The sequence below is a fragment of the Strongylocentrotus purpuratus genome, unplaced genomic scaffold (genome assembly GCF_000002235.5).
Source record: "Strongylocentrotus purpuratus isolate Spur 01 unplaced genomic scaffold, Spur_5.0 spur5_contig_813, whole genome shotgun sequence".
NCBI lineage: Eukaryota > Metazoa > Echinodermata > Echinoidea > Camarodonta > Strongylocentrotidae > Strongylocentrotus > Strongylocentrotus purpuratus.
The window spans coordinates 225,902-253,885 of NW_022145517.1; the positions used below are offsets into that span (position 1 = coordinate 225,902).

At 35.9% G+C, this 27,984-nt stretch overlaps 1 protein-coding gene across 5 annotated transcripts in view; it reads right to left on the reverse strand.

The window, feature by feature from the left end:
• LOC581904 (neurexin-3) overlaps nt 1-27,059 on the reverse strand; it is a 120,877-nt gene extending 93,818 nt beyond the window's left edge. For all 5 annotated transcript variants that reach the window (XM_030978600.1, XM_030978592.1, XM_030978587.1 and 2 more), the window contains exons 1-2: nt 26,973-27,059; nt 15,238-15,313 (exon numbers count right to left, since the gene is read on the reverse strand). The gene's annotated coding sequence lies outside the window, so the exon portion shown is untranslated. The remainder of the gene's footprint in view (nt 1-15,237; nt 15,314-26,972) is intronic.
• Nucleotides 27,060-27,984: the final 925 nt, after the last annotated feature.

Consider the following 27,984-nt stretch of genomic DNA (forward strand, 5'->3'; position numbering starts at 1 on the left):
AGACCCTTAATATATGCATTGAATTCCACAGACTTGCCAATACAGGGTGCATAATATAATTGCTTATTTACATCTCAAAGATGTGGGACATTGAAGCAAATTAAGGTGAATACGAGTCTGCCTATTCTCTTCTTGCGACAAAGATAATGGAAGCAAAAAACCACTCACAGTGATAATGTATTAGCATCACTAAGTCATTCACTACCACCATCTAGACTGCATCGCTTGCATCTCAATACTGCATCTGCATTCACATCCAAAATGCATTAATTCAGAGAAAAACAATCCACTCTTAACTCTCTTCCTGGTTTTCCACCATGCATCATGGATACCTTGACCTCCTTTTGGTGAGAGAATGATTAGTTCATGAATAGATGATTATGGTTTTGTGTTCTACAGCTTTTTGGCCTGGATGTCTAAAATTTGTAATACCTCTGAAGTCTAACAATAACAATAATTTAAAATAATGGTAATAATATTTCATCAACTAAATAAGTTGTCTGAATCATAAAAGAAGTGAAAAGTGTGTTTCACATCAACGATTTGTTCAGTATCCTATTTTTCAACTGTTTTTCTTATTTTACCATTTCTGGCTTAAAACGTGTTATCACTCAATTTTGAAATGCCAACTGAGGACAGTATACTCCAAACACCATGAATAATGCATTGCATTATGTGTGATAATGATCTCGGAAGATGGATTAGGGGAAAAACCCATTCCTCATCTAATAAAAGTTACTTTCTATATGAATTTAAGATAAATGCGTTTCCCTGACCACACTTTGTTTATTTTGTGGTTCATATAACTACGTCATAAAAGAGCACAAAGCCTACTGCACTTTTACAAATATATATCATATACTTTAACACAGAATTAATGTACTTCTGGCTCTCAAAAGATGACATATATAATTATGCACATGACTAAACCTCATTCACAGGTTTAGACAGATGTTGATGGAACCTACATACTGGTACTCAGTTATGTGCATAAAATGTAAACTATTGGCAGATCAGTATTTTTCATATAGAACTGGTATGTGCTGGCAAGGGTGGCAAAGCGAAATCTATAAAGATCCTTGACTGCAAGAACATTATACGCAGACTCCTACGCAGTATCTCTGGCACCGTTCCTCATGTCTTTCTTGCAACGTCTGTGATAAACAAGCCTTCTCCTATATCAATTTCCAAGCTTCCATTTCCATTCCCACTCACAAAAGAGTGGATTTTAATCAAGACAAGATAGGGGCTAGATAAGGGTAAGCTTACATCACCCTGTCTTAAGCCAAACTGATCATCATTTTTCTCTCTCAGCATTCAATGATTGATATGGTAGACACTTAGACTGATCATGATATTAAAGCGACATGTCAGATAGGCTTGGACTTATCTTGAGTCAGAATGTATGTTTGCTTCATGTGATATCAACTTCTTGGATTAATCTCTGATACAAAAGGCAAACTGTTATGACATGTAATACCTTGAAGTCTCTATCTATTTCAAGACACCATCTATAACATTGGGCTTTTGTGTTAAAGTTTTTTTTTTTTTACAAAACACATCCATCCCCCTAAGTTCCTGTTTATGAAATTTCTTTTATTTATACTACATGTAAGTGGCATCTCATTGAAAAATTATTTAAAAAATAAGATCTATTGATAATGCATGATTATTATTTTCTATTACTGTCTCTCAATTTTGGCAAAATTATATCATATTTCACACTTCTAGTGGTATAAATGTGATTACAAAATATTAAACAGGATTTCTTTACAATAATCTGCATCAATGTAAAATGAAGATTAAATACATCAAGATGGAACACATAATAAAGCAAGTCTTATAAATGTTTGTGAAATGATAAGCGAAGGTCTACCTCATTTAAAAAAAAATTAAATGGATCTATTCTTATTTGGAAATGGATATATTCTGTAGTAAAGATGCTTTCTGAGAAATTCATTGATTAAATAATAATCATAATTTGTTAAGTCATTGAGCTCCTTTAGGGTTGATGATCAACGTCATCTGTCAAGTACTTCTAATTTCCGTCATTCAGATTAACACTTATAATTCCTACCAATCAAACGTCCTTTCCTTGTAATTCTACAGTTCCTTGAATCCGCGAGGATATCATTCTCCCTACACCATCCCTCCGTGTAAGCACCAGTGAGTCATGTCATTAATGTCGAGCAATGATAACTTGGGCCTCCGTTTTAATATGATTTTCCTCTATCGGGGACAGTGTCACGGCATTTGCCCATGGGCCACTGGCCATCATTGTACGTCCAAGGGCGGTCATATTAATCTGATCAAGCCTCTAAGCGTTTCATACCGGAACACGGTGGCAGACATTATTTTGACTTGGATTTGGATGTATACCAAGAATTGTAGAAATTAAAAAAATAGGTAAAGATGTAAGCATCAATGCACACCAATATGTAAAGCAAGTGGTGAATACACATGTATTAGTCATAAAAGGTGTCTGTCTACATTAGATGTTAAATTGCAGTTCAAAATGGGACTGTGTATTGCATATCAAAATATGACTGAAACAGTTAGATGTCACAATTAATGCCTGATGTATACTTTTCAATTCATGTAATAACGACATACCAGTTCAAGGATCAAAATAGACTCTTGGAGAGAAGTGATACATAAATAGCATCACAGAACACATCCTCCACAAACAAAATGTCATTTAAAAAATAATTTATAAAACAGAGGAAAAACATCAGTGAAAATTTATTTCCTATCTGTTTCCAAATTGTAAGTTTAGAAAGAAGTTTCAATACCATGTAGAGGGAATAAACCTTTCTTTTCTTTCTTTCAAAGATAGTATAAAGCTATAGAAGCTGATGAAGAGCAATACAAGATTTAAATGAGCTAGTGAGAATAATAAATCAATACTGCCTTGATTGAATCTGGAAGTTCACACAAGGACCATTGCTGGAACTCATCACTACAACCATCTATCAGCATTGTCTATCTCATAATTAATTTGAGCAGTATCTTATCCTGCTTTACAACCTATCCATTTACTCTCCTACCCGTGTTTAATCAGATTGACGGAAATGCACGCCCCCACCCTACAAAACCCACCACCGCAGCGAGTTACGGAGGTGAATTACAACCATGGAGATGCCGAGACTCGACGTCAGATGATGCAATCACTGGCTTCACTGCCATTAATTACACCCCACCAATTTTCACCAAAGTGCTCTCAAGATATCTTTCATTTATAGCCCACCTTCACTTCCTGCCCTCTCGTCAATCCCATCATGCAATTCAATGTTACCAAAGTCCGTTGAGGATATTGTTTCTATAACAAAAGAGGAGGCCACTGCGGTTCTCTATTCAATGACATACTTATAAATATTAATCATCCTATACTAAGTGATTTAACTCACTTGTTCTCTACCATAGCTTTAATCACTACTGATTCCATTAGTAGATTTTAAATAAAGAATAAAATCATACCATATTGCTACTACCAAACTAATTACCTAATAGCATCTGGATATGCATTATTTATGTACATCCTGTTAAGTCTTTGTCTCATAGGTACCGGTAATACATGTACAACGTCAATGAAAGTTACAAGTTATTGAGTGGGTTCCTCTCCATAATTCATCATCCTTCTTGACAAATTTTGTAATACAATCTACCTAAGTTTTTATGTGACACAAGTAGAAGCTTTATGATAATGGTGAGGGTGAAGGTACAATTTAACAATTTGGGGACTATGACAAAGATCTCATGTAAGGAAATCTTTAAAAAAAATTAAAATAGCCTACTAATACACCCCACAAAATGAAATATTTCTCTTGAAAAACACTACTTGTGGTACATATATTTTGGGTATTTTTTTTACTTCACTCATGTACCTGGTATATGAAACATAGCCAGACAATTAAGAACTCTGTTCCCTCTTTCTTTCTCATATTTTACTTCATTAATGTGCATGTTCAAGCAGTTCATGGAATATTTATGTAATTCAACTCCTTAAATTTACTTTTTAAAAGTTTCTTTAAGATTACACTCCATTTTGTTTAGGTGATATCACATTTTCAGACTGGGCGAAATGAATGAATTAAGCCTCCCCTAATAATTAGACATAATTCATAGCTGTTACACACAATGAAAACAATCACAAGAAGGCTTCTACGTTTAGAATGTAAGCATTATCACCCTAAGTGAAAAGATTTTTTGTGTACATATGCCACAAACCAGGCATCCTCTAAATATACTGTATTAATATGAGAGCTCAAAGTAGCAATGTCATTATAATTATAAACAATTAATCATAAAATTTCAGCACTTTCCATATCAATTTGACAGGAAAGAGTTGTATGGTATAGAAGAGAAAGTAAACTGTATCCATTACAATGTAACAATGTCTTTCAGATGATGTAAGGGAAGAACAATAACCAATGTGCCTCATTTGTTGTGATGCCCTTAACATCAGAGAAAGAGAAACAACAACTTGAGCTTGATTGAAACCCGAGTACAGAGGGAGTCAACAGACTAAACCTGTCATTCGTTAATCACTATGTACAAATCTACATCTATGATGTCCCTAGGAACTACTTGCAGTCTGTAGTCCCATGTGTAGCACGATGAGGTGGTATATACTTGCATGGATCACTGCATTCTGCCCTGCATGAGGTAGAGATACACAGGAGCAGAGAATTCATTCTATAAAAAAACTAAATGAAGGTCTGCTAAAGTCATGAAGAGTTCTCCACAAAAAAGGGATAGAATTGAAGAATTACTGCCACAAGAAACACTCTTTCTAATGAAAATTCAAGTTTCAGGAACGAGGAAAGTTTAAAGAACAAAGAAGTGTTTTGTACGCTCATGTAAATATCTAATCTCAAAATTTGAGATGAATGTACTTGTAGGCTTGGGTAAATCAACTCAAATTTCAATTCCTTTTCAGAATATAAATCTTAACCATTCAGATAATTTTGTCTCTTCTTCAAAAATGATTGGATTTTTTCAAAAAAAGTGAAAATTGGAAGCAGTGGTAAAGTTCACCTTTGTGATGTACAGATGACATCACTACCATGACATTTACAAATGCTGTTATGCCAAATACCAAATCTATATGAGTTTGTACGTCAATAGGACAAAAACCCAGATGCTATTTTGATTGGTTGCGCATTCTCCATACAGAATACCTCACGTTCACTAAACCATCTCCTGTCAATCATTATTAACCACACGCACGAATAGCAACCCAATCAGTGATGTGACAATGGAATGATTTGCAACATTAGTTATCTGGTTATCAACATGATATATATATAACCTCCTAGTCTTGACCGTTTCTGTTCCGGTGACCTATCACGATTCTAAGTTCAGATCTAGCCTAGATCACCAATCCTCATGGGCAGATGATACGCACGTTTCAGAGACACATTACTGGTCGACCATGGAACTAATACAACACTGGGACACACAATTACGATGATCCTTGCATAAACCCGGTATAAAAGTCATAGATATTGACTACCGGTACAAAATTGCTTTGCCCTCTGAAAAGACAAAGGATTGAGGGGTAAATGCACTTATAATCAAATTCAACCTTACTAGGATAACTCTTAACAATTGACAGTCCTGTCAAAAAAGTGAAATAAAACAATAGCCTGTGATATTCATAATAACTGCACAAATCAACTTCAAATTCATTCTAGCTTTGCAAATGATAGACATGACAAAACAATATATGACGCAACTTTGAAATCAGTAAAGCTGTCTAAATGTCAGAAATGACAAAACATATATATTCAAAATCAAGAATCACAAGTGTAGTATATCAGCCACACCCTCCTTGTATCATCCAATGAACTAAACATTGACCAGCATCATGAAGTAATCTGCACAGCTTACTGTTCCCTTTTCCCCTTCTTTTTTTCACTTAGAATAAGCATACATAATATACATCTTCTGATACAAACAGGAAAACTTATTAAGAAAGTCACAAATGACAAACAAAATATATGTTTGAAATAAGAATATCCACCAATATCAGCCACAAACTGATTTCACCATTCAACAAACAGTAAAATGCCCTGAATGACTGAGGAAATCTCAATAGATTATATTTATTTCTGTCTCACTGAAGCATTAACAGTGAAAGTTTTCAGAGAAAGGAAGTTTTCTATAAAGAAAATCAAACCTGAATCAAATGCATACCACTGCATAGTCCCTGTGACAAATCCCTACGACAAGCTTCCCACAAGGAACACATAGACACGTAACACCTCCCCACTGTGTAAGACAACAATACCGCTGAGAGCAACTGCCACTCACTGCTAATCTACTTACCAAAGTTATACCGGACAAAATGGAGGAAGCGTTTAGGAAAATGTGTCGCTTTGGTTCCAGCAACGAACACTAGGGAGAGAATATGATCTGATTATCTACCGATGAGAAATAAAGCATGTCCCGTAGGGTTGGGTATACTTGTAATCATATGAAGCGTTGCTGTGGGCTCTAACACCTCTCTGAAGACACTGAGAGCATCTCCTGGAACATCTTAGACTGTTCAGACTAGAGAAATCTCATTTGAACTGGTATAAAGAAACACTGTATAGAGCACCAATCGTGGAGCAAAAGGGACATACAGCCTGGATATCAATATTGTAACAAGAAACGTTGTACAAAGAAGCTAGTTTTGAAGACGTCAGTTGACATGACAGCTGGCCAATCATCAGTGTGCACTCACCATGAACCCCCCCCCCCCCCTCCACCCATTTCTATGGTTTTCGTATGAAACTATGTTCAGACAGAATCCTGCCTCTTTATCGAGTTTTCATTAGATTAAAAAAACGGTTATTACTTATCGTATAACTATACAATGAAATCTGTTAGTCTAAACGAGGAGTTAGCATATTTTCATTCTTTGGTTCCCAGCGTTCTCCTCTGGCAGGTTTGGTTGTTTAGTTAAACATCCTTATTGCATTACATGAATTCCAAAAGGGCTGAAATGATTTGTTTTAAGTTCCTGATGTTATTAGATACACAGAGAGACAATGACTTGTAACAGTATGACCAACAAGACAGAAACAACCTGGAATGCTTAGAGAAACATATCATAATATTACAATTCATCAGGGTAATAAGAAACTCTAACGCTGTACAAAGCTTTAAAAAAATCAAAAAGTATTGAGGCATTCCCAAAACATTTCCCTACTACTATGTACACAAAAACTGTAAAATTATAGACAAGTGTTATCTATTTTAAAAACAACTATTGCATCCCCTGTATCTGCCTAAAAATTCATTCACTTTGCAAGCTTCCTATTTAAAAATAAAACAGCCAATTTTTCATACTGAGAGAACAGTCAACTTTGTGGATTCTCATTATAGTTAGCCCATTTCTAAAATTTCAGCTAGAAAAAAATATTATTGGTATTCTTCTGGGAAAGAATCCTGTGAGGTGAATTCAGACACCTTGCACATTAGGAACCAGAGAGAAAATCCATTTCTAATTTTGGATCTAAATGGGTCTTCAAAGGGCAACCACATGAATGCATTTAGATCTAAATTACATTAGCTAGGTTCCCACAAGAGTCCAGAAACTTTTAAATTTAGCTTGTGGTTTTAAACTTTAAGGCCAACTTGTTGTTTATTAAGGACTTTGAGTGCACATTTATATGGTTTTGAAAAGTTTAAGTTTAAGAAACCACAAGTGATCTGGAGGTGGGTGGAAAGGGGTGAGGGTGCTCTTCATTCACAATTATTGGCTGTGCAAGATGCAATTGACTTTGAGGTTTCTGTGGCCTGTAGTACTGTTTCAGTACTGTGTGAATTTAACTGCATCATTAAAGCAAGTCAATGTTTAAAACTTGAGGTTTCACAAATTGAAAACTATGATGGTCCCACACGAACCCGGCTGTTTATAGGGCACAATGATGGTGCCCCAAGCTAATCCATAATTTATGACTGTTCAAATTCCAGAATGTTCAATATTTTCAAGTCTCTTTCATGAGAACAAAATCTTATTAGGTTGATTTCTTTCATTCTGCTGATTACCAACCGTCTAGTGTCTGTAACTTCTTGGCAACAACTCAAAGCTACAGGCAAGTATACCATTTAGCAACCAAAAGCAAGTTTCCAAATTTAAACTTACAACAAAAAAGTGATTCAAGTTCATGAGATAATCATTTGAGACCATTGCACCCTTAGGTTTTCTTTCAATTTACTTCACACATGTATTTTAATAGAAATGATTTAAAACATCTAACATAAAACAAGATGATTTATTACAATAAAATAAACAAGTCATGATACATCCTGCGGCTGATATTTTACAGACATTTTAAATTCCCAAATATTTATCAGAAGCACGCACATGACCACATAGATAGACACAGCTATAAATTTCTACCAGGCAAATGAGTGTAAATCATGATCCAGATAAATGTCTAGTTGTGTTTGATTAATGAAACATTAATGGTTTGAAATATAGGTCTACTAATATTATTGTGTACCTAAGCTTGTACAATTTGAGCTGCCTTATCTTCATAATAATAAAATATTCTGGGATTATATAGCGCTTTATATCTCAACGGTGTCTCAACCCGGATTCAAGATATAATTTATCATTACCCAGGTCGTTGGATTCAGGCTTGCTTGCACACAATATATGCACATTCTCCACCCTCTGGGGAGAATTCCAGCCAGGCACCATTTCACAGATACGCACAATGCTGAACAAACTACAATGCCTTTTGTATTCTATCCAGTTCCCATTTGCCACCGGGAAGGAGAGTGGCACTGAACTGTGCATTAATGTCTTGCCAAATTAATGCTGGGGTGGGGTTCAAACCCTCAACACTTGGATTGAGACTCAAGTAAATGAACCACTATACCACAACACCTCCATATTTTCATGTACAACCTACAAGATTACAATAGAGCATTTCTAGTTGTGTGAGAGTATTGCCACTATCGTAACACTGTAAAAGGCATTAGGTGAATACCGGTACCCTTTTCTTTGTGTAAAAGTTTCAATGCTCTCTGCATTTTTTAAATTCAAAATTATATGAAAGTTTCAATGCTCTCTGCTCTTGATTCAAGATTATATGACTGTACTGTATTATAGTAGTAAAATGTCTTGGAAGTGGTAAAAATGTATTATAAGCTGGACTGAAGAAACTTGACTGATTCAAGAATCTGTGCACTAAATATCTGCACAATTCATAAATGTGAGTGCATTATCATTAAAGTAATGTTTCTCTGGCTACATGATCAAGGCCGCATAGATAAATACACTGGAGTTCAAAGCTCAAAGACAATGCCAGCAGAAAAATATAAAAGGGCTCATCAAAAAAATTATTACACTGAATTGTTAAAGTATTGATAAATGAAACAAATATTGAGAGCATAAAAACTGGCAAATTCATTATCCCGCATCTAACTTTTACACTAAGGTAATTTTTCAGAGAGAATTAATGTTAGCTCTAAATACATGTACATGATAATATTACAGATTTATATTTCTTATCAACAAAGATGATCACTCACAAAATGAAGACGAGTCTTTCATCAGCTAATTTGTGGCGCATAATGTTTAAAAAATAGATGTGGGCCTATGCGAACTGAACAACAATGATAAACATGCCACTTCTCATGGCTAAAGATAGATTACTTTTATCAAACTTCTAACAAAATTATAATCAGTAAAAGTATTCCACAGTCACTGGTACATATAAACTTCTGTCACTTCCATTAGGTGCTGCTCATTAAACAAAAATTAACAAATATCTAATGAAATCCAACCCTTGAGAAACTAATTTCTAGCATTGCAATAGTCCAATTGCAGCAGATGAAAGCGCCTTGACAGGCCTCTAATGAGTATTCCACACAACACTTATGTAGTTCCCATGATTCTCTGCAGCGCACGCAGGCGATAGGAGCTCAAACGGGGCACAAGCTTTGTCAGAGATTAATGACTGTGGTGGCAGTGTGCAGCTGTAAGGACTGTTACAAGAATTGATGTGAGCCGACACACGTAAAGTGAAATTACTGATTACTAAAATGCAATGCGTTAACCGGTGGCAAGTCAATTTTATTCTATATACCGCTACTCTTGAATTGTTATCTTATAAAGCCAGAAGATTGAGCACTATATTTTCCCAGTACATGAAATTAAATTCATTATTAACAACTTCAAATGAAAATCAAAGATGCTAAAACCAACTCGATGTATTCCTATAATCTAACACAATTCAATTTGATGTAATTGTTGGCTCACAAGCTCATATTTCTTTTCCTGAAAATATTAAATGACTTCATGATCACTTTCAATAGCAAGACAATACCAGCACTTATCAACTTCCTTGAGCAAAAATTAAGTAATACTCAATATCACTTCTCCCTTTACATGGTAGGATGATTGCAATCACATGCAACATTGACAAAGCCTGTCTGTAAGTTCTGCATGATAACCAACTTAAATTACTTTCTCTCATGATTTTCTTATAGCAACATGAGCTCTGGTTCTAATTCTTCTGAGCTCATGAATCTAAATGAGAACCAAAAAAAATGAACAACTATATTAAGAAATATTACTCTCATCGTAAAGAATGAAAGAATAAAGCAATTTTAATTTAAAGTAAACTTCATATATTCATGTATACTATGAATGTATATATTTATTTATCTAGACATTTATCGATTATCACTTATTTAGTTATTAAAGAATTAAGTTATTCCGTCATTGTTTTTTTCTTCCCCTGCAATTCTGTCTTTTTTAGACAGGTTGTTTCTTTAGTGCAAACACTAAAACAAGTATTACCATTTGTGGGTCTGTTGTCTATATGTTTGATGTTACTGAATATTCAATCATCATTCTTTCATAGTTGGTAGTGATTATTTCCCTATAGCTCAAAAGGGGAACTGTGAGGTGTATTGGTTGTGACAAATTCAAAGGTTCCTATGAAGGCTGCAATCTAATCAGACATGGACGTATTAGTTTGGAGTGTTTCCTTGAAACTTAAGGCTCTCAAGCTTGTGATCAGTCCTCAACCTCTCAAGACTTGATAGGGCTCCATATACTTCTTATCCAATGAGGAAGAATGAACGAAAGAATGATAGAAGGATAGTTTGAATGACTGATGGAATGAATAAATGGATGCAAAAATGTGTAAGATTCATGTAAATCTCACATTTTCCAGCCTTCAAAAAGTCACTGATGCCTAATAGCCAGAAAGACTTAACTGCTCTTAACTAGTAATTGATTAATACAATAGCTAGTTATGATCAAATTAACTAGTCATGAAAACAAAATTGGAAATACATGCTTAATAAAAATGTGAATGTTTCATAACATCCTGGAAGCAATGACACAGAATGAAAATGCACCCCTTACTTTCTGATATTTTAATCCTAGTATTTGTTTTATGCCTCACTTTCCAAAAGCAACATCTATATAAAATTTTAGAGGTCTGCCAAATCTACTGATCATTGCTATCTCAGTTATGTTGACTATTCCATTATTCATAATAATAATTCATAATAATCATATCCGAAAAAGCAAAGGAATCCATCATATTGCTGAGAACATACAGGGAAGAACCTACTGATGCCCTGAATAGGTACTCAAATTTGCATACCACAATTCCTGATTGATACTCTTGAATTCATGAATCCCACTTTCTATCCATCCGTAATCTGACACCATCACTCATACATATCTTTCTCTTTTATCAATTTCCCCTCTGCCGTTCCCCGCTATTCCGGAACCTCGGTGGCGACACACATATTGATTCGTCTCAATCTCCAGCATCCAACTAGAACAATTAAGGCCTGTTAATGCCATCTTGCTAACGATGACTGCATCCCTAAACCAGCCAGCATTACATCACATATAGCCTCCACCAGGCACTTTGCATGCTAACGACGTGAACAACAATTTAACGCTCGCTCTCATCAATATTTTCTACTTTTGGAATAGTGCCCCCTGGCAGGGCATGTTGGTATTTTTCTTTGCATGTATTGTGATCGAATATTATGCAGTCCCCATCCAAATGAGATAATTCATAGATTGACACGAATCATATCACGCATATATAGCCAAGTGCAATGATGCATACACACATATGACTGTGATTTTACAAGTGGTTTAAACTCAGTAAACATTCCCTCACGACATGAATATTCATTTCTGATGCAAAATATTACAAAATTAACTAATAATAAATTTGTTAACCTGCTATGAATCACATGAAAATCTCCAAAATTTGTATCACTTCAAGTGAAACATCTCAGTATACATTCAGTTTGTAAGAATTCAAATGCAATCAGAGCATCCTCTGCAATTTGTAAAATACTGGCTTTCTCTTCGAGCCTGGTTCTTTTTTTCTCTCTTCCTTTCTATAGTATCAATGTTTTCTTAGTTTTTTCCCCATCTTCTATCATGAAACAAGGATCTCTGAGCAACCTTTGTATTACCCATGAACCACTTCACTTCAATTGTTTTGTTTGTAGGAAGAAGAGATGGTCCCTGAAGCAAGCACACCTTTGATTGGCTCTGATGGGATGACCCAATTTTTAAGATGCTAGTTGATCACGATTCATGGAGGTTAATGAGAAAACAATATGGCCCCTGGATACCGATGTTCTCTCCCTTACAGGTGTATTCCCTGCCAACCAACATTGCACTCATTCACACCAGGCTGTGGACACACAGATTTTTTTAAAGCGTACTGATTAAAAATGACCATGGGAATTTTGAGATTTATAATTAGAGAATATATACAATTTCTAATCAAGCTCTTCCAGCAACGAGGCATCTTAAACTATCTATCTGTATCACCCTTTTGTTGTGGAGGAGGGGGGGGGGGGTCAAGTATATGAGGCCATCTTGAAACTTCCCTTTCTGGTTCAACGAAAACATGAAAGATAGTGATATTTCTTAGAAAACACATTGTTCCTATCCATTGCAAATAGTTAAAGAAAATTACCAGTAGATGAAAAATAGAAAGAATTTAAAAAAATAAATTTCAAAATAGATTATTCTGTTCAGACAGTAGATTAGCAAGAGAACAAACTTTATTCATAAACCATGTGCTTGTAATCAATTTAATTTTAATTTTACTATAAATCACAAAATATTTAAATAACAGCTATTGTTACTGTGGAGTTACTTGAAACAGCAGTTTATTTTTCACATAACAAGTTGGATTCCATGTCAGACTGGTCAGAGACGACTCAAGTTGAAACTTACTGGGAACAACTGTCATATAAAAAAAAATTGTCTGCCACCGATTAATCTGTCACAAAATACCAATCCATTAAGTGATCTGAAGTCTTAATGATTTCTAACATTAAACATACAGAAGCAGTTCTCAACATCGATTTGGAGAAGAAAATATATAAAGATGTTCAAGAGGATTGGCATAATGCACTCTAAAGGGCTCCTCATTATGCACACATAAGGTCGTGTTGAGGTGAGAACATTTATGAGGTACCTGGTATGATTTGGCCCTCGAGTGTGAATTGCATGAATGTATGCATGCTTCAAGCACAGACAGATGTTTTCATAGTCAATATTTGCCCACAATAAACAGTCATAATATATCCATAATTCAGAGGCAATGGGGCTCCATGAGAGGCAAAGAAATCTCAAAATAGGTCTAGAATGAAAGATATTATCAATACGTCATTAAAGCTTAATGATATTATCAATACATCATTGAAGCTCAAGGATGACATTATCAATACATCATCGAAGCTCAAGGATGATATTATCAATACATCTTTGAAGCTGAATGATATCAAAATGTTTTCATAAGAATCTTATATCTCATGATTTTCAGAAGTCTCGTTTTTACAGAACAATGTTTCCTTTCAGAAAAGAAATAAGAAACAGGTGATTACTTCAAATCAAACATAATCAGAAAAAAGCAGTGTAATTTTGATAAAGAAGTTTATGCTATTCATCAATGCATTGATAAAAGTGCTCTTTGGGGGGGAATTGTCTGAAGAGAGCCAGAGACTCATACTTGATCATTTCAAGTACTGTGTTTCTAGCTCTCAGCACAAGTGACACATGTTTTCCTGTATACATTTTATCAGAACTTGACAGTTTCATTAGTTCGTAATAAAAACATTTGAGAGAAACCTTCAAACAGTGTTTGTTCTTAAGACCTTAATCCTACAAATAACAGTTACCTTCTAGTTCTACAACAACTGCTGAAAAATATACTGTACCTACAAGAAATATGCACAAAGCAGGTAGCAATGTTTTTGTCCAATTTAAAGATCCTCTTTGACACTGCTATTATTCCAATTCCTGTCAAAACACCTCAAAAATGAGAAAATTTGTTGATCTTAGAAGTCATACAAAGCAATGAAAAAGGCTACACCACACCTCCTGGTAAGTATGTATGATAATTGAGTGGCTCACTAGGGTATGTATTGTGTTCGATATAAAAGGCATTGTTGTGCCTTGAGTAAACTCAATTTGTGACAAGAGGGTTTATTTAAGGGACTGCAACAATGGTCTATTTAGCTGTAGAGCATTTAGAACCTCCCTGTTAGGGAATGATCTCTTCTTATTTCAATAGGTGACCTCAAGATAGGACAGCTTCTTTTGGAGAAAATCAATTATAGACCTGGGAGGCAAATGGTAACAATGTAAAGTAGTTTGTAAGCTGTGCTGATCTCTGAAATTCATACTAATGGAGAATGCCAAGGCCTTGGTTAAAAGAGTTTTGCAATTTGTTTGCAATCACATATTGATTTTTTTTTCTTTAAGAAAATAAGTGAAGGAAAGCTAAACTTATATTAATATGTTCATAACAAGATATTCTAACTAGGTTTCCATTATAAAAGGTATTTTGACTAAAAATTGGTTTACAATTCCCAACTCAATTCCTTTTATTGAAATGAACACTTATTGGTATCAATTAATTCACAAATAATCCTATGAATGAACTGGGTCAATCTTAAGCAGTTATGAATGACATCTTGTTTTCTTATCAACTGAAATTTAGACCTTTGCCATACACTATCAGGTAGATGGACTCCTTCGCACTAGTGGATTATTGTGTTATCATACTAATAACCTAGGGTGGTGTTTGATTGTGACGTACAAGTATCTTGTCTGTCCACTACTACATGTATGAGATTATCACAGCTGACTTCCATTTTAAAAACCATGGTAACAAAATAAACTACAAATACTTGCATTAGACCTCTCTTTCAAAGTGTACTCCTCCTCACCTTCAGAAAGCAGATTACTTGCTCTGTACGTAGACCTGTTCCAATCCCTGGTTAGCGTTCGTCTTTGGAGGATGTCCTGTAGAAAGTTAGAAACGATTAAAAAGGTGTGTTTTCACCAATGTGTCAACACTTCAACTGTCATCACAATCAAGACTGCTAAAAACTCTTGTGTCAATATCTTAATTACTTGGTGAGTTTGCCCTAATGGACATGCTAGGGTCTACCAGGGGTCAAATCACTAGTCAGACCATGCAGAATGACTGGATACAAAGGTCAATCAACACTCAAATAGAACAAAGAATTGATTAGAGGAAGAAGCCACTAATGACATCAAGGTCTTGCATAAGCTAAAGTACTGATATACAAATGTATAATTCCTGAATTTAAATCAATGATAATCAGCTGAACTTTACAGTATTGTCAGTACATACTTAATACATATAGTTTATATATTTGGTACATACATGTATGTAAAATGCAAATAAAGTGCTTTTGTTTTACGATGAACAACATAATATCCAATTTATGAATATTATAAAATAATATTACAGTCATTGGCCAACTGTTTGTGCTTCTTTAAACAACATGGAAACGTGATTTACATGTACATTACAGTTAAATCTGTCTATAACAGCCATCCAAAGGAGAGCATTCTCAAGTTTCATCTTAGGTCAGGACAATGTGGGTTAGACAGGTGAGGTTTATACAAAGGTAGCCACCGATACAGGTGTGACTGTATTTACATACGCAGGCAATGCATTCACACTTCATTTGGGGGATTCTACTGGCCTACCTATACCGACCAACTTACAGGGTTGTATACGGTGACTGTTTGCAAACCCAAAGGAAATCGTTTTCAAATGTCAGAAACCTCAAGGGGTGAACTATTAGGAAGTGGAATTCCATCAAAGAAGCGCAAACCAACATACGACGGACAATGCGAGAGAAAGGACGAGAATGACACGTAAATAGCCACCAAGCCAGCCAAGGCAATCCTTTTCATTGCAGTGATGGTATTGATTTTTTTACCACCCTTTTCTCTCCCAAGTCCTGTGTGTAGGGAAGGAAGCGCTAGGGATGGCCTCGCACAGAGAGACATAGTGAACCATGGAAGGTAGTTAGCATGCTCATGTTACAGGTAGACCCTGGTTAGGAGAGACAGAGCAAGCATATCACTTCCATCACACAGGATAAGTGGGCAGAAGGCTAATATTTAAGGAGGGGTGTCATCTTAGTCAAGTTAAATCTAGCTCCTCCCATTTAATAGAAAAAAGCTCCATGTGTCAGTAGGAAGACAGAGTGTACTTTAGAGCAATGTTTGTAGAATTGCAAGTAGCGTCTTTGCTTCCCTGTTAATAGTTTGGTTAAAAACAAGATATTTACTGTGTACTTAAGGGGATGAGATTGTTCAAAATCATTTTCATTAGAGAGAAATACATTCAAACTTGACATATTTCATACTGAACTTTATATTTGTGCCGCACCATATACAATCCAGTATCAAGCTTGTGCTCGCCTCTCTCTTCCAAGTCTGTTATATTAGCCCCCTATCTTGTAAGACACAGCCCCTGAGTGGTGACGAATGAGAAGGTATCAATTTACCTGTGCTCACATGACAGTTGTCAAACAAATTGAGACTAATGTAACCCACGTGATGACCTTGCTTCAAACCTTGCTTCAAACCGTCAATGCACTCCATACACAACTGTGCTAGGTCATCCCTCAACGTATCATGTGCATGCTATGAAAACTTGGAAGATGGAAAAGGGATCTGTGACTCCTCAATGGAGGGTAGAGACCCTGTTAAAACACTTTCATCCTTGTTTCCACGTTAGAAACACTCAACATTCCTTCCATGATTTTCTTTTTACAGCCGCACAAAGTGGACATGCCTACACGCGCACCATATTTATCGAGTTCGCATTTTACGTGATTTCAATAAGCTATCATAATGAAGTTAGTTTTAAAGGAGCTTACCCACAAATGAGTCTTTGGTTGTATAAGACTTTGATGCCCATTTCGCAAATCCAAAACAAATCAAAAAGGATATAATGTGAAACATTCACATTTCATCATGTAGAGACTAGAGGCATGAGCGACAGATCAATAATGAAAGAAAAGAATATACCAATGTATCAGGATATGGCGAAATGCTGCTGTTTGTACAGATCTATGTGCTAAAATGGAACGGTCATAACATCTATGGAATTTTAATTCTAAAATTACATAAAGCAATGACTAGCATTCAATTTGTAAAGTGAAAAGCGTCAGTGTGAGATCAGTCAAAGCATATTTGCTTCAATTTTGATAGGATTGTTGTTCTTTGGGTCAAATTTGTAAAGTGACCTGGTAGACATTTTCTAATGTTATTCTTGAACATAAAGATATACCCCTTCCTTCAAAAGATATCAAACTCCATATTCAAGATGGTCTCATATTTGACCTAACCCCCTTCTACAATAGCTCCACACTTACAGAAGAATTCAAACACCTTTTCTGAGATGATCCCTAGATCACTCCTTACCAGAGACTGTCTCTACTTCCCTCTCTAATGAAGATATCAAACTATCATTCTGAGATGATCCCTAGATCACTCCCTAACTAGAGACTGTCAGTACTTCCCTTTCTAATGAAGATATAAAACTACCATTCTGAGATCATTTGTAGATCCTGTTGTACAAACATATCAAACTTGGTTTCATGCAGAGGTAAACCCTAGATCCTACTGCCAAAACATATCAGACATCCATTCTGAGATGATCCCTATTCCCTTTCTTCTACTCAAGATATCAAACTCCTATTCAGAGGTGATAGTACAAAACATATTAAAGACCCCTCATAAAATGATCTTCAGTGACACTTTTTAAAGCATGATGAATCATATAAACCAAAGGAAATACAGAGACTGTGATAGAATATTATGGCTGGTTATGAAAGGGGAGAGCACCAACTTCAGAAAGGTAAAATATCCAACAATAGAATCTAACTGGAAATGGGAGGAGTATAGGGATCCCAAACAAGAGATATTGAGTAAGAGCATGTCAAAAGACAAAATCCCTCCTCTTTACCCTGCCCGATGACCCTCAATTAGTCAGTGAGATGATTCGTAAATGGGTTTCTTAGCATTAATGCGGTGACTCTCGGGGGCAGGCGTGTGGCTGTGATGAAATTAACCTTTGGGATTCTGGCTGCGAGGAGGCAGGAGAACATCTGGTGGAACCATCTTCCACATAGATCTCTCCTGGCTGGCATCCCTCTCATCCTCACATATCTCATCCCCCAGCCAGCCAAGCAATGGAGGAGATGGGCTCCATCCATCGACATCTATTTCCAGGGACAGCACTCTTGCTTCTCCGAGATGGGAAGCCCGGCCTTGTGTTGTATGACGAAGGATTTTCCTTTTCCTTTTTTTATGAGACTAACAGCTTTGAGGTCTTTGGGGGAAAGATGCATGGTGCATGAGCCATGTATGTAATGTTGATGTGATGAGCAATGGACTGGTCTGCTGTGTGCACGGTAAAGATGTGATTTTATAACCCCTTTCAAAGTACATGGATGTAGACATACACCGAGGTGCATAATATTCAGTTAAACAACCAGTAGTAGAGCAATTCATAGAGCTTTAGATAGATAGTAAAATTCCGCACTCATTAAACAATTAATTAATTCTCTGCAAATATTTTTACCTAGCTATGAAACTGTATACATGTATTTACATTAGACATTAATTTTAACAATAAATATAAATACTATATATGGTACCCAATAAAAACAGCAACAAAAACAAACAACAAAGACAACATAACATGTAGATTTTAGCTTTACAATGCAATATTTACACTCCATTACATTTTCAAAGTACGTGTATTGGAGTAGAATTTGATAAAAGGGCGACTTCATTTACTCTTTTCCAAAATGACTTCTATGTGTAATTCATACCCCTCCTGGTTGTGAGCCAAAAATTTTGAAGTACGTAGTACCAGAAAATAGTTACACAAGGCCCAGAGTATACTTGTAAATTATGTAATAGTTGTCCCGGCCCCCCCCCCCAAGTCAGTGTTATTTAGGGTACGCATATTCATGTTCCCTCCTTTTGAAAACACCCCCCTAAGTCCGGTGTGTAAAGTCAATACGGGCCAGATTTTTGTGTACTACGAGCCGGACTTTGATGCGTGAATAGTACCCCTTTACTGGACATTTTGGGAACACGCATGGTATCCCTCCGTTCACGGAGTGGGGGGGGGGGGAATAGTTGTACTTCATAAATTCATCTTACTTCTACTACCTCATTACATATAAACAATTCTTTCATAATGACCATTTTACTATGTATAAAATGAGAAATCAGGCAAGACATGTTTTTAAAAAGGGGAGAAATGTGCTTTGGAGCGAAATCAATTTAACAATTTGCTTTTATAAAAAAAAGTTGTATTGGCAGCCATATTTTGATTGAATTAACCCGCCTACACAGAATTCAAACATGAACGATGACTGGGGAAAATGGTTACTCGTGTAGTTGTACAGCATCAGAAGTCAGTGATTTCTGAGCAGTTTTAATTAACTGTTTGCATACTGATTGAGATGCCAGGCTCCCTACTACATCCATACCCTTCAATTTTAATTGGCACATCGATAGAACTAATACAAACGTCCAAAATCAATCGTTATTTCCCCTTGACATTTCAGCTGAGCTTGAAAGCCTATTTCTTTTGCCCTCCCTCTCTGTTTACCGGAACTTTATAATAATTGTATTTATCAACCATAAATATATATTTTTAAATAATGACTAAATATGCTACAGATTTTTAAAAAGGAAGGGAATACTATGTAAATCTAGTAGCATGCTTCTTCCTTAGTTATGTATGTATCATCAACACACACTACATATTATCAGAGTAAATCTTCAATGTATGTGGCCATAAATATGCCCAAGATATTTAAAAACTGAAAAAATATGTTAAACCAAAATCAACATCAATAACATTTCTTAATGGCATTTTTCTCCTTAAAATGGTGAAGAAACTCATTCCAACTTTCAATAAACAGCAAATTTAGCAATACGATTTATAATCAATTTCAATTTATGTCACAAAATTCTGTATTACAGCAAATTTCATATTATTCTTGTCTTTTATTTAATTTGAATACCAATGACAACATGCAAGTTAGAGCAATGCCAATTATGATTTTAGTTTTTACTAAAAATTGGTGATTTGGATCTCTAAAATGAAACATTAAGACTTTGTGCTAATTCCAACACGTAAGTATTTTTCATGAGAAAGGAGATATGTTTTTTGAAGTTTTCTCACATGAGATCAGAACCAAGTATAATGTGACAGAACCACATTATACCTCCATTTTATTATTACTTGAATTATTGAATACTTTTGAAGAAAACAATACAGAAACTGTTCAACTTGCACTTCTCAGAATAAAATGTGTGCCCCTTTAGTTAGATATTGTTTGACTTGTGTTTTACTTAGATGAATGAAAGGTAAAATAAAACTCCAGTAAATGGAAAATCTTTATTTGAAAGTTATCTGCCAATTATCTAGTACTGATCAATACCGTTGATCATCTGGTATTTCATTTCTGAATTATTTGATTACCAGTCAAAATAATCCATGTGTTTACAGAATCATAGCAGCTTTAATTAGGGGAAATGTGCGGGTAACGACTTTACAATGTGATCTCTAGAATTATGTTGTTACAAAATTAATGAGATAAGGAAAACCGCAAATAGAATGGAACAAAGATGATAGAAGAGAGAGGTCCAAAATTATTATTGTTTTATTATAGCTAAGTAGTGAGTTCAAATAGTTTAAGATACATGATGCTGCGGTGCATGATAACGTCTCGTTATCATAGGATTAAGTTTCAATTTCAAGTGCATTTTCCCACAAGCACTTGTATGGCAAAAATGGTATGTCACTATTTATTTACAAATAACTTATCACAACAGCAGACACATAAGAATGTTTTGAGAACAAAGACGAGTAGTGTAATTAGACCTGTTACAGGCTGTTATAACAGCTTAGACTAACCACTTTATTACAGAAAGTTGCTAGGAAGGAAAACAGGGGGAAAGGAGAAACAGATATTAGAAAGTTTGAACAAAATCAGATTAAAAAAACATTATTCAAAAATTAAATAAGAAAAGCAGGTCTGATTTTTTAGGATATGTTGCTCCCATCTCAGTTGTCATGAATAACAAAGTACAAACGTTTTGATAAAGAAGGGTCATGCTTAAATCTCCTTTCCCAAACTGCAAAGAAGGCAAGATTATCAAGTCATTGGGCATGTGTTACACGGGTCAGATACTTAATTGAAGTGTGATTCTATTCTTGAATGACTTGTTTTCATGAAGCTGAGAAGATAAACTCAATTAAATTACGCATTTGCTCAATTCATTATTCTCCTTATCATCGGAATTTCATTTGGCAAAATGACATTTTGACCTTCATACTCACTCGTCTGTGACAACTGAAACTAAAGAAAAGGTACGACTATTAAGGGTGCGTTTAATCAACACTTTTTCACCCTAGAATCACGGTTTCTAAAGACGTTTAGTTTAAAAAGCAATGCGTTCAAGCGATTTTTTCGTCGGTCGTAAAAATAAACGTGTTTGAAAACACAAACATGAAACGCTGAAAAAGATGCGTTTTGTATCATGATTCAAAAGAATCACGGTCGCTAAAATTCGATTGAACGGACGGAGTTCTCAATCATGATTGTATGACGAAGCCTCTTCCGGTTTGGGAAAAACCGCGCGCCCGCTTTGCATGCAATTTGCGTTCACTATACCATCGTGGCCTGTTCCGTTATGTTATTCCTTGTTTTTCCTTCTATCATTTTCTCTTTCTGTCTTTCCTTATGTTATTCTTTGTTTCTTCCTTTTATTCTTATGTTATTCTTTGGTTTTTTTCCTTCTATCACCTTTTCTTATGTTATTCTTTGTTTTTATCATTCTATCATTTGCTCTTTCTGTCTTTCCTTATGTTATTCTTTGTTTCTTCCTTCTATACTTATGTTATTCTTTGTTTTTTCCTTCTATCACCTTTTCTTATGTAATTCTTTGTTTTAAGCATTCTATAAATTTCTCTTTCTGTCTTTCCTTATGTTATTCTTTGTTTCTTCCTTCTATCATCTTCTCTTATGCTATTCTTTGTTTTTATAATTCTATCACTTTCTCTTATGTTATTCTTTGTTTTAATCATTCTGTTACTTTCTCTTTCTATCTTTCCTTATGTTATTCTTTGATTCTTCCTTCTTTCACCTTCTCTTATGTTATTCTTTGTTTTAATCATTCTATCACTTTCTCTTTCTGTTCTTCCTTATGTCATTCTTTGTTCCTTCCTTTTTTCACATTCTCTTTCTGTCTTTCCTTATGTTATTCTTTGTTTCTTCCTTCTATTTTTATGTTATTCTTTGTTTTTTCCTTCTATTACCTTCTCTTTTGTTATTCTTTGTTTCTTCCTTCTATTCTTATGTTATGCTTTGTTTTTTCCTTCTATCACCTTTTATGTAATTCTTTGTTTTTAAGCATTCTATCACTCTCTCTTTCTGTCTTTCTGTCTTTCCTTATGTTATTCTTTGTTTCTTCCTTCTATCACCTTCTCATTCTTTGTCTTATTATTGTGATCTATGCTCAAAACAGCAGTCGACAGTCGGCCGTAAACAATTCCAGAAAGCGCGCGCCGAAGTTCCTGGGCCATACTGCGCAGTGTGATGCGCAGTGGTTTGGCTCGCAATGAGCTAGAATCAGCGTTGATGAAAAATCGCTTGAACGCAAACCGCAGTGACCTTGCTTTTTGTAACAGCGTTTTGAATTGTGATTCATGTTTGTGATTCTAGCTTCGAAAATTCGATTGAATGCACCCTTAGTCTTATTTTACAAGAGTGGATCCAGGGAGGTCAATTAAACCATCAATTCAAACCTTCCGATTTATATGCAAAACTTTTTTTGAAACATAAAGATGAACACTCATCAACATTAGCTTTACTTCATTTCTTCATCTATTTGTTTGGACCCATATTTAACAATTATCAAACTCAGAGAAAAATAATTCTTTAATTCTCATTTCATTCTCCTTCATTACTGTATCATGCAAACCACATTAGGAAATGGGTGACAGCAAAGATTCAAATTTGTTGACTTTAGAAGCCTTCAATGATGAGTTAGTGCATTTTAGTTGTGAAATACTGTATCAGAGACATACAGCACTCCGAGAAGGAGGTGGGGCAATTTAGCCACCTGGATCTTTTTAAAGAGAATGTAAACATTTATAAAAAGATACAAAATTATCCCAAGATAAATCAGACCCTTCCTGTATAGAACATCATAGAATAGCTCTCCTACATTATGAAAAATAAAAAATAAAAAGTAATTTTACACTGGTCTGAATCACCCTAAACTAATCAAAAGAAGGCTTACTAATTTACTACAGCAATACCCAAAGAAATTTACCAATGTTTAGATCATGAATCAATTGTGACTATCATTATCTTATCAAATGACTGTCAAAATATATTCTTAGGTCAATTTGTACATTGAACTTTGAAACGTCTTAGTCAGATAACTATCGGTACCTCGTTTAAACCTACAGTAGGCGTTCATCTGAATCTATAAAAACTGCTTATGAATACTCACTTACATTCAAGTAATTACACTTTTAAAAGGGAAGTCCACCCTGATAATAAGTTGGTTTTAAAACACAAGCAGAACAATTAGAGAAACAGGCCAGTGAAAATTATTAAAAATAAGAAAGTTGTGAATTTGTTTAAATGAGCGTGCAATCACACACAAATTGGCAACTCTGTGACTTATTGTGCAAGTTCCCCACCCATTTGCCCTATACTAAAAGAATTCAAAAATCCTACTTTCCCTTAGAAAATTTTGCAATCATTCATTTATCCTAAATATAATTACTGCAAATATATCTTCATACAACCCTGTGTGAAACAAATCTATTCCGTTGAACATACATCTGATGCACTGCTGAGTTTTCCCAACACAAGAATCTATCCAACATTATGTTTATATTAAAATAGTATTGCCATAAAAACCCTTCAAAAGGATAGTTTCCATTACAGCTATTGTAACGTATTAATTCTAAATCTAAATGTTCAACAACGTTAACAGCTTGACTATCTCCCAAAGCTACTTTTAATAAGGATTATCAACAAATATTTTGAATTTTGATAATTCCTTTTAAAGGTACTATGTCTCATTTGCAGGCCCCCAAAAATGAAAAGGTTGAATTCCAACGGCATTTGAAAGACAATACTAATCTAGAACATCCCTCAAAACAGAAAGGCTTAAAAATGGATTTCAGAGGGAAAAAATTACCTTTAGTTGTCCAGTCAACTTAAGTGATTGCAATCACCTGAGTAATAGTTTGATTTTCAGACCCTTTTACTGTCTGAATGGTTGTAAGTATTTTGCTGCACAAAGATTCATTCACTTTAATTTTAGCCATTACAAGTAGTGGGTTATGGACGTAGAGAAATGCTCATGTACTGTACCTGTTACAGCTTATTTTATGTACATGTATGTTATTACCAAACAAAATAAGATGTCAGTTAGTCACTCAATAGTGTTTGACAGTGTAGTCTAGAAGGTACAGGTTTACTTGCATAATTTGAATACTAGGACACTGACAATGTTTAAACTTCACAGATAAGACATACATGACATATTCATAATTCCTGAAAAGTTTGACAGAATTTGATGTTGGCTGCAAAAGGGACATAGCATCTTTAATATTTTATGGACATTTTGAGTGGATAACTACTGTTTTATTCACATTCACCCTAGATAATAGCTTGATTGTGGATAGTGTTCCTTATACACAAATACGATGGACCTCCAGAAATTGCAGAGGGAGACATTTTGATACCATATCCTACTTAATAAATTTACAATGCATACCTTGCATTTATTTGTTCTTATTTCACTTAAGTGTATCTAGTCTAAATTGGTTATTTATTCCCTTGCAATTTAATTATTGGTTAAATGAGATTCCAGTCATTGAACTGTAAAAATTCCACAGATGTGGATGAAAGCTCCACTTCACACTGATAAAGTCATAAGGAGAGTGGTGATATCATATACCTTGATAATAATTCTAATGAAAAACTGAACTTTGTGACTGAACCATAGATGAAAGAAACATGTGACTAACAATTACCAGTATCACTCAAAGTGTGTGTGTAAAAGAGGGGGGGGGGGTGCTTACATACATACTGTAGTGTTACCATGAGTGAATAGTTAAAAACAAAAATCACCATAATACATTGATTACATTTCTTCCAAAATAAAGTCACATTAAACCACAACTCAAGTGACAAGATTATATGAAACTCATTTAAGCTCCACTTTATTACCTGCCACCTTTGAACAACACAACAGCATCAATACAGGCGCATAGCCAGGGGGGGGGGGTAGGGGCAGTCGCCCCCCCCCCCAAAACGCCGGCCAAAAAAAAAAAAGAGAGAGAAAGAGAAGAAAAAAAGAAAGAGGATGTAGAAAGAAAAAGGGAAAGGAGTTGAGAACGGTACAACGAATCGTCTTCTTTCTCTAATAATTTAATGAAACGTCAAAGCTTCCGCACTTTGCGCGGAACGGGAGAAATTGTGTTCAAATTAATGATTAAGAGTCGAGAACGGAACAAATAATCGTCTTCTTTCTCTAATAATTTAATAAAACGTCAAGCTTCCACGCTTCGAAAGACAGGGACTAAATACAGATAAGTATTAAGGGTCGGGAAAGGTACAACGAATCGTCTTCTTTGTCTAATAATACGTCAAAGCTTACGCGCTTCACGCAGGAGGAGGGGGGGGGGGACTGAATTCAGACAAGGATTAAGAGTTGAGAACGGTACTTCGAGTCGTCTTCTTTAATGAAACTTCAAAGTTTCCGCGCTTTGCGCGAGAGGGGAGGAAACTGAATTCAGATAAGGATTAAGAGTCGAGAACGGTACATCGAATCGTCTTCTTTCTCTGATTAATTAATGAAACGTAAAAACTTCCGCGCTTCGCGCGTGAGGGGACTGAATCCAATAAGGATTAAGGGTCGAGAAAGGTATAACGAAAAGTCTTCTTTGTCTAATAATACGTCAAAGCTTCCGCGCTATTCGCAGGAGGGGCGGACTGAATTCAGACAAGGATTATGAGTCGAGAAAGGTACAACGAATCGCCTTCTTTCAAAGCTTCTGCACTTCGCGCGGGAGGGGGAAAACTCCCCCCTCCCTGCACCCACCCCCTAGGGAGCGCGCTATGCGCGCTCTTAAGTGATTCGCACACTTTGCGTGCTCACTACCGCCCCCCCTAAAATGAAATCCTGGCTACGCGCTTGCATCAATAGCCAATTAAAATAAAGCGCTATGCTAGAATTTATAATTGTCTTGAACAATCTCAACTATACAATGCAATTATGAATGGGAGGATACTGACACCCCAAAATATTGGACTGAATTCACTAATAAACTACAAACAGTCAAGACAGTCGCCCCATCTCTCGAGCTCTCCTCTCATTTTTCAGTAACCCCCACCTCGCGCTCGCCTCACGTACAAAATGTCAATGCCAGCCATCCATCGGTGCAGTAAAGATCGACTACGCCGCAACTTCGGCTCCGCTGACAGGGTACCATGGCATAAGTTCTTCCCATCGTCAAATAGTCTAGATATCTTTTAAAATTATCAATAAGTATGTATAGTGTGCATGATATATTTACCTTTGACCACAAAGCCTCAACTGTCAACGATATCGAGCGAAAGGGATGGTTTTTGCCTATCGACGAAAAGTGCACACCAACAGATAGGTCTAGCAGAGATGTAGAAGGATCCAATTCAATGATAAGCCGGTAACGCCGCGCGAATGCACAAGCTAGCTAGTTAGTATAGGCCGACCGTACCCCGACCTCATCCAGTCAGCTGGGAGATGGACCATCGGGTACCCCTGATGTAAATAATGTAACTGCGCATGCGTTTGCCGTATCATGAGCTCTCAATCTCATGCAGTAAATTTGAATTATTTAATTTTTTCCATTCTCCATTTTGAAATGTTTGACAAGAAACTTGGTAATTACCTGTGCTTTGTGACTTTCTTCCCGAAATTATCAATCACAAAACATAGATATCAAGCAAGATCCAGAGGCACATACCGGGGTGGGGGGGGGGGGGGGGAGGGCATATCCCCTCCCCCGCCGACAATGGCGCCCCTCGACCCCCCCCCCCCCCTCGGAAAAGGGGAAACTTTAAGAAAAGAAGAGTGAAAAGGAAAGGAAAAGGGAAGGTGAAACAGGGAGGTAAAGAAAAGTTAGAGAAAGAAAAGGACAATTAAAAAAAGAGAAGTAATGTGTGCGACATAGTGATAGACAGGAATACGGGGTCTGGAACGGCACCGGGTCAACTATTGGCTCCCGGATCCCCCCCCCCCCCCCCCCACTTATACAAAAAGGGGATCAGAGAGAGCAAGAGAGAGAGGGGAGAGGAGAGAGGGAGAGAGAGAAACAGAGGGAGAGGGGAGAGAGAGGGAGAGGGAGAGGGGAGAGAGAGGGAGAGGGAGAGGGGAGAGAGAGGGAGAGGGAGAGGGGGAGAGAGAGAGAGAGAGAGAGAGAAAGAGATAGAGAGAGAGAGAGAGAGAGAGAGAGATAAGATAAATGTGAAAGAAACGAAGGAATTAAAATTGGGGGGAAGAAACTAAGAGAGGATACAAGAAATAAGAAGAAAATGGGTTGAGGCATA